Below are 8,180 nucleotides of genomic sequence, written 5' to 3' on the forward strand. Positions count from 1 at the left end.
CTTCAAGTTAGGCATCTTGCATTGAGACTCCCCACGTTTGGCATATGCTATGAGCATACAACCTTGGGAGGAATTTGGTAATCTGCTTGCAGGTTCTTTCATTACATGCCAGATGGATGTATATGATACAAGGGACGTATATATATACACGCGACAACTCTCTCTCGTGTAGCAGACTAGGCTATGAGCCGTTATGGAACGAGTTCTTCTCCATCAAAATTTTAGGATGACTGGTTACAACGGGATAACCAGGTGAGCCTAATTTTAAATTTGTTTGTTTTTCATGTTTTCATTGGAACACGTTGTCTGTTGGCATCAAGGGCATTGGAACGCCAGTTTGGGAAACTATTACCATTGCAATTTGCTGCCATTTTATGTGTGGCAACAACACGTTACGATGCATCGCTCCAAAGGCAGACTCTACAAGGCACTTATGGTTTCGGCTCTCCTGCTTGAGGCCGTTATAGTAGCCAAGGGCTTACAATTCTGCATGCACGCCATGCTAACCAGGCACAATGCCAATGCCAAGTCATCCTCATACAATCACGACCCCTACAAGGTAGTGTTGGGGTATAAAGCCCAATGTGGTCGCCCAGGTAAGTGGGCGGGCCGCCGGGTATGTACACATATTCTTTTGTAAAAACCTAATAAGAACTCACTATGCTCTACACATTACAGTAGAGCGAGTTCACCATATCATCGCGCTCTTCTTCTCGCACTCTCTCTCGCGTCGCACTTCCTCTCGTACTCCTTCAACTGGTATCAGAGCTCAGATCGAAGCTCGGGGCAGCACTGCAGGAGGCTAGAGTCACCAACTCAGATTGGAGTGAAATTTGATAGGCGAAGACACGGTCCCAAATCCTGTGGGACGGCCCGAAGGGCTTGGTGTTCTCAAAATTTCATTCTGAGGTCATCTCGGCCACCGTTCGGCTTCGACAAAGGTCTGCGCAGGCCATTTTCGACTACGTGGTCTCGGCGGGTTCAGATCTCTGACTCTGCAAATTTGGGGTTTTTGGCCTACGACTGCAGGTGCTGAGGATATCGACACTCCCAGAGTGTTGATTTGTGGCTGTCTACACATCAAAGGACGGCTCATAGTTCTTGGAGGCGTGTCACATACGACACGGGCGCATCTACACACAGACTGTAGGCGTCATCCACTAGTTCATCAGGTAGCTTGTGTTTGCTGCTTGATATTCCAGATTTCATCCTGACATTTTAGGTACTTCCACATGGGATGTATTGTCAGAGATGATGTATGTTTGTTGAGGGTTTGCTGGCTGTGAGTCACGCAGCAAACAACCGCCGCAGCGGTTACAACATATAGTGGGAAATTTGTGGATGTATGACTTTGTGGGAAGTCTATGTACTGTCAGATTTACTGCAGCCTTTGTTGAGGGTCGAGTGAGGTTTTATTGAGCTGGGGGATTCTCGAATGTTGAGATCCTTTCGGTGATACAGGTCTTGGAGCGATCCCTCGAGCACCCTTAGATAGGCAGCTATTATGTATTGACTGTGAGTTAGACAGTTGGGATTGCATCTTTGCTTTACTGCCATTGAGGCATTGTCACAGTCTATGCTTACAGGACAGTGATAGGACAATGAGAGACAGTACAGGTGCAGGACAGGTTTACCCGCATCTTACAGTGTCAGAGAGATAATGTTTTTTGAGCTGTTTTTTGGTCTGTTTTTGAGTACACCAGAGGCATTTTACAAAGGAGACTCTGCCGAAATTTATGCAGAATCTGAAGCTTTCTTGGTTCATTTGACAGGTTGATATTGGTTCAGAGGTCAGTTTACAGGGAAAACTTTGCCGAATTTTTCCCAGGAAAGTAAACCACTGTGAAGCGTAGCTATGGCTGGATCACAGGACACTGCTCTTTACAATATCAAGAAGCTGGATGGAACCAATTTCCCATTGTGGAAGAAGCAGATTTGGCACGTGTTGGTACAAAAGAAGCAGATAAAACCTATAAAGCTCAAGGGGATAAAACTAGAAGATATGGACGAAGATGAATGGAGCGAAATGGATGAATTGGCACTTTCTACCATTATGCTGAGTTTGGCAGAAAGCGTTTACTTCAATGTAGCAGACGAGATGTTGGCTTATCAAGCATGGTTAAAGCTGAGTGATCTTTATGAGAAGCAGAGTGCAGCTTCACAGGTATACTGGCTTAAGAAGCTTGTTGACTTGAAGATGAAAGAAGGGACACCTATGTCCAATCATCTGAATGAATTCAACACAATCTACAGTCAGTTGTCAGCTCAAGGTGTCAAGTTTGATGAACCTGTTAGAGCTATGTTCCTGTTGATCACATTGCCGGAAAGTTGGGACACTTTTTGCACAGCTTTGAGTAATTCTGCACCTCCAGATGGTTTGAACATAGCAGGTGTAGAAGGAAGTCTGCTTACTGAAGAAACCAATAGAAAGACAATGGACAAAGGCAAAGGAACAACCTTAGTTGTCAGGGGAAGGACCAAAGAAAAGTAAAAAGGTGGAAAGAGGAATCAGTCTCGTAGCAAGTCCCGCAGTGCTAAAGGCAAGAGTGACATAGAATGCTACCATTGTGGCAAGAAGGGTCACATGAAAAGAGACTGCAGAGAATGGAAAGCAGAAAAAGGCAAAGAGAAAGCTGAAGACCATGGTGAGAAGAACAAGTCCTCAGTGAAGATTCAAGAAATAAATGTGACAAACACTGTTGCAGTGGATGACAGTCTAGTGTCAGGAGAAATCTACTTCTTGAAGAATACAATGGACTCAGCTCTTCTTACAGCATCTGATGGAAATGCACTGAGTGACTGGATTATAGACTCAGGGGCATCACTTCATGTGTCTCCAAACAAGGAGTGGTTTACCTCTTATGCGCCCACTAAAGATCATGTTCGGCTAGGCAATGGGCAGACATGTGAGATCTTAGGTGTTGGAGATGTTCAATTGAAGTTTCAGAATGGCTCTTCTTTCACGCTGAAGAATGTGAGACATGTTCCCGCAATTACAAAGAGCTTGATCAGCAGAGGTTTACTTGATGATGCTAGCTACGTCACCACTTTTGGACAGAACATGTGGAAGATATCCAAGGGTTCTATGACAGTAGCACATGGAGTAAAGTCTAGAGGACTTTACATGATTTATGTATCAAATGTCTCTAAAAATGTTATCAATGTAACCGAGCAGCTGAACGTTTCTTTGTGGCATAGCCGGTTAGGACATATGTCCAAGAAGGGAATGGAAATCTTGTCTCGTTCTGGTTATTTGCCTGGCTTTTCATTTAATGATTTTGAATTCTGTGAACATTTGGTAAGCAAACACAGCAGCCACATAAGCATAGAAGCAGTAGAAGAGATACACAGTTGGCACTTGTTCATAGTGATTTGTGTGGACCTATGCCTAACCTATCTCTAGGGGGAGCTTCTTACTTTATGACATTTATAGATGATTACTCGAGGAAAGTATGGGTTTACTTTCTCAAGCACAAGGATGAAGCGTTTAGTGTTTTCAAAACGTTTGTGACACTTGTGGAGAATCAGAGTGGCAAGAAGCTTAAATGCTTACGCACTGACAATGGTGGAGAGTATGTTTCAAAGGCCTTTCAGGACTTTTGTGAGTCAAAAGGTATAAAACGTGAACTTACTGCTCCTTACAATCCTCCTCAAACTGGTGTGGCTGAGAGGATGAATAGGACCATACAAGAGAAGGTCAAAAGTATGTTGTCTAATGCACAGCTGCCAAATGGGTTTTGGGCTGAAGCTGTATCAACAACTGTTCATCTTGTAAATAGATCTCCTAGCAAGGTTTTGCAGAAGGATTCAGTGCCAGAGATGGTATGGTCAGGCAAAATGCCCTCATACAAGCATCTGAGAGTCTTTGGCTGTGAGGCATATACTTACATTCCAAAGGAATTTAGGAACAAACTTGAGCCAAAGAGTAGAAAGTGCATCTTTCTAGGCTATGGTAATTCTGGTGAGATGGGGTACACACTTTGGGATCCCGAATCTAGAAAGGTTGTCCGCAGCAATGATGTTCACTTTAATGAATCCAAATATCATTCTAAACCAGAGAGGGTTGAGGAGATTAGAAGAGTTGTCTTCCAAGAAGATGGACCTGCACGTGCAAGACAAAATGTCAGGGCTCAAGAGGAGCAAGGACAAGATAGAGTGGAACCACAGGTTGTGGCTGAGCCTGAGCCACCTATTGTGCGTAGATCTGGACGTGTCACGCGACCTACTGATAGGTTTGTTCCATCTATGAACTATGTCATGTTGACTGATTGCAATGAGCCTTCATGTTACAAGGAAGCAGTGCAAATGAACGACTCCGGGAATTGGCAATTGGCCATGCAGTCAGAGATGACAGCTTTGCATAAAAACAAGACATGGAAGCTAGTTAAATTACCACAGGGCAAAAAGGCTCTACCTTGTAAATGGGTTTATAGGTATAAGATCACCGCTCATGATAGTCAGCCAAAGTACAAAGCAAGGCTTGTTGCCAAGGGCTTTAAGCAAGAACAAGGCATTGACTTTGATGAAGTCTTCTCTCCGGTGGTCAAGATGACTACATTGAGATGCTTTCTTGCATTAGTTGCCATATTAGATTTGGTGTTGCACCAAATGGATGTCAAGACAACGTTCTTGCATGGTGATTTAGATGTGGAAATTTACATGCAACAGCCAGAAGGGTTTGTTGAGAAAGGCAAGGAAGATTGGGTATGCCAGTTGTTAAAGAGTCTTTATGGCTTAAAACAATCACCGAGGGCATGGAACCATAAATTCCACAAGTTTATGCTTTCTCAAGGCTACAAACGTAGTGAGTTCGATCACTGTGTATATACAAAGAAGGCTAAGGATGGTAGTTGGATGATCCTTATTTTGTATGTGGATGACATGTTGATTGCTGGCAAGCACTTGGAAGAAATTTCAGCTTTGAAGTCAAAGATGGCAAAATCGTTTGACATGAAAGACATGGGTGAGGCAAGTCATATACTTGGTATGCGCATTGAGAGAGACAGATGAAAGAAGTTGATTTGGTTATCTCAAACAGAGTATATCGACAAGGTTTTGCAACGTTTCAATATGGAGAAGGGAAAGGCACTGAGTGTTCCATTGCCACCATATGTGAAACTTAGCAAACAAGATTGTCCTGTGTCTGAAGAAGAACAGGCTGAAATGGATAAGATTCCATATGCGTCTGCAGTGGGTAGTTTGATGTATGCAATGATTGCTACTCGCCCAGACATTGCATTTGCAGTGGGAGTAGTAAGTCAATACATGTCAAACATAGGCAAGAAACATTGGGAGGCAGTGAAAGGAATATTGAGATACCTGAAAGCTACAAAGAGTATGCTTATATGCTATGGGAGTCAGGAGCTAAGTGTAAAGGGTTTTATAGACTCAGATTATGCAGGTGACTTAGACAACCGAAGGTGTACGTCAGGGTATGTCTTTACATTGGCTGGTGGAGCAGTATCATGGCGTTCTACATTACAAGATTGTGTTACTCAGTCTACTACAGAGGCTGAATATGTTGCAGCATCAGAGGCATGCAAAGAATCAATTTGGCTTAATCGACTAGTAACAGATTTGGGAATCAAAGAAGAGATGCCTGTGTTATATTGTGATAGTCAAAGTGCTATACAATTGGCTCGCAATCCAGTTTATCACTCAAAGACAAAGCATGTGGATGTGAAGTATCATTTCATCAGGAAAATGCTTGAGGATAAGCAAATTTAGCTTGTCAAAGTTCACACCACAGAAAATCCTGCTGATCTACTTACAAAAGGACTTCCCTCAGAGAGCTTTGCGCATTTTCGCAAGCAGTTAGGTGTAGGGTAGTACATCACTTCTCTACATCTCTTGTATATTAGCTTGTATAGTAGCTTCTCTCACACTTAAAGTACCACATTGGACTTTAAGTGGGAGGTTGTTGGGGTATAAAGCCCAATGTGGTCGCCCAGGTAAGTGGGCGGGCCGCCAGGTATGTACACATATTCTTTTGTAAAAACCTAATAAGAACTCACTATGATCTACACATTACAGTAGAGCGAGTTCACCATATCATCGTGCTCTTCTTCTCGCACTCTCTCTCGCGTCGCACTTCCGCTCGTACTCCTTCAGGTAGGTGGGTCTGAAGGAGTTTTATGTTTTTCTATTACCTCTCTTGATGAGAGAGTCCTACCAGAAAATTGTGGACTGCTTATACGATAAGCTGCAAGTCCGGCATAAGATGAGTCCGGACACACAGCTTGGGTACAAACTCTACAACTTTAAGGAAAGTTCCTCAGCCCAACATGTTCTTATTCTCTCTCTCTCTCTCTCTCTCTCTCTTTAAGGGAATAATATAACAAGCTTTTGATACATATTCTGCTCATGAGTCAGCTTGAGCCAAGGCGCTCTAACTCTCACAGCTAGCACATGCTTCAGATGCTACTCAAATAAGTCTTCATCGGTTCGTTGATTGAACACTATTTTGTAGAAGGGCTATGAGCCAAACAGGCTAAGCGCCGATGTCCGGACAAGGGTAAGACCCAACTACTGGCATTCTTGGGGTGATTGTTTTCAAGATATACCCACGGAAGTACACATCGACATTAATGGACAAGCAAGAGTCTTGTCATTACGGATGTTTAGGGTGTCATTTTTGCACTACATGTTTTCAGTGCGACACTCAAGTTGAGTTTTTGATAATCTTAAACTCACACCAGCTGCTCTCTACCATGAAGTATAGATGCAGCAATCATTTGTGACAGCATGGCTATCCATAAGAGATCGGTAGTTCACTTGTGTGGGTCTCCTGCTCTCTCTATAGCACTACGGACTGTCTATGGACATATTGTTTTGGGGTAAGACCCGACAGGTGATTGCTACATCACCCCATAGGCATTAAGGATCACAATTTGATCTGCATTGAGGATCACAATTGATCTCTCCCAGTTATACTTTCAAGGAAAGAATTCCGCAATCTACCATGCGGTAGCAGACGAACACACTTTTCAAGTTGATTCCACTCAATCTGTACACGGTTAACTATGTTGGTTACCGTTATCTGCCAGTTGAGCAGTTTCTACAAAGAGTCTTATCAAGGGGTTTGACTACGTTTCCAAGAGCTTGGATTGCAAAGGCAACAACCAGGCTTTCGAGTGCAATGTTGTTTGTTTTTTCAGGTAGGGGACGTGCTCCTCCCCATTTGAATACGGGTAAGTGAACATTACGTTTGAATCTCCAGGTATGCATCTATTGATTTGGTGTTATTCAATTTTTAGTATGCTTTGCTTGGTTTTTCAAGACGTATAAGTACGCTTGAATGTTACAGAGTCATGCCAAGGGCATGTCGGCACAAAGTATTTTGGGCCAAGTAGCCAATGTATCTTTCTGCCTTATGCTGTTACGAACCTACTTGTAGGGTTCAATTTGGCACATGTTGTCACATGGGATACAACATGGTCTAGGAACTCAAGGAGTTCGGTTTAGCCAGTGTGAAGCATAATAAAGAGGGTCCCTCTCACTCTTGTCGTAAAGTGTTTAGAGCTACCTCCACACACAAGTACATCTTGTACTTGTAGGATGTTCTTTTTCAGACATCCTTAGTTGAGACATATTCCACATGTGGAGAATATGAGTTTCTGGGACTAACACTGGTGCCCCTATTTCAAATATGTGTCAGGACAAAGTCCCTAAGTGCTGGTCACATCTGTTTTCTAGACCATTTTTAGCACGACGTATCAGGAGCAATTTCGTGGCCAGAAATTGTCGGATACTTAGAATGACTTGTTAAGGTACAAGTATTGCTAAAGAACATTATAGATGGTTGTTTATACATATAGCAAATAAGAAAGTTTCATTGTTTGTACCTAGACGTGATCACTGTTTCACCTTCTATTATGGTTCAGACATTTCAGCAAGGCTTGCAAAAGATTGCAACTGAAAGTATTTACTTTCTTTTCATAACTATTTACGATCCTCTTTAATGTGTGCTAGGTGCATCACATTTGCCACAAGTTGAAGGCAAGGATCAACATGGTTATATAGGTTCGGATCTGTTTTTGCTAAATGCATGCACACTAGGTGTTATGGGCCGTAGTTTTTAGCAAAGGCTGATTTGGAACGGCATGCATATTCCACAGGTTGTTGCTTATGAAGCATTTTGCACTCTATGTGCACTATCTCTATGAGATTACTTTTAAATC

The sequence above is a fragment of the Adiantum capillus-veneris genome, chromosome 18, assembly GCF_014529385.1.
Source record: "Adiantum capillus-veneris isolate H3 chromosome 18, ASM1452938v2, whole genome shotgun sequence".
Classification (NCBI taxonomy): domain Eukaryota; kingdom Viridiplantae; phylum Streptophyta; class Polypodiopsida; order Polypodiales; family Pteridaceae; genus Adiantum; species Adiantum capillus-veneris.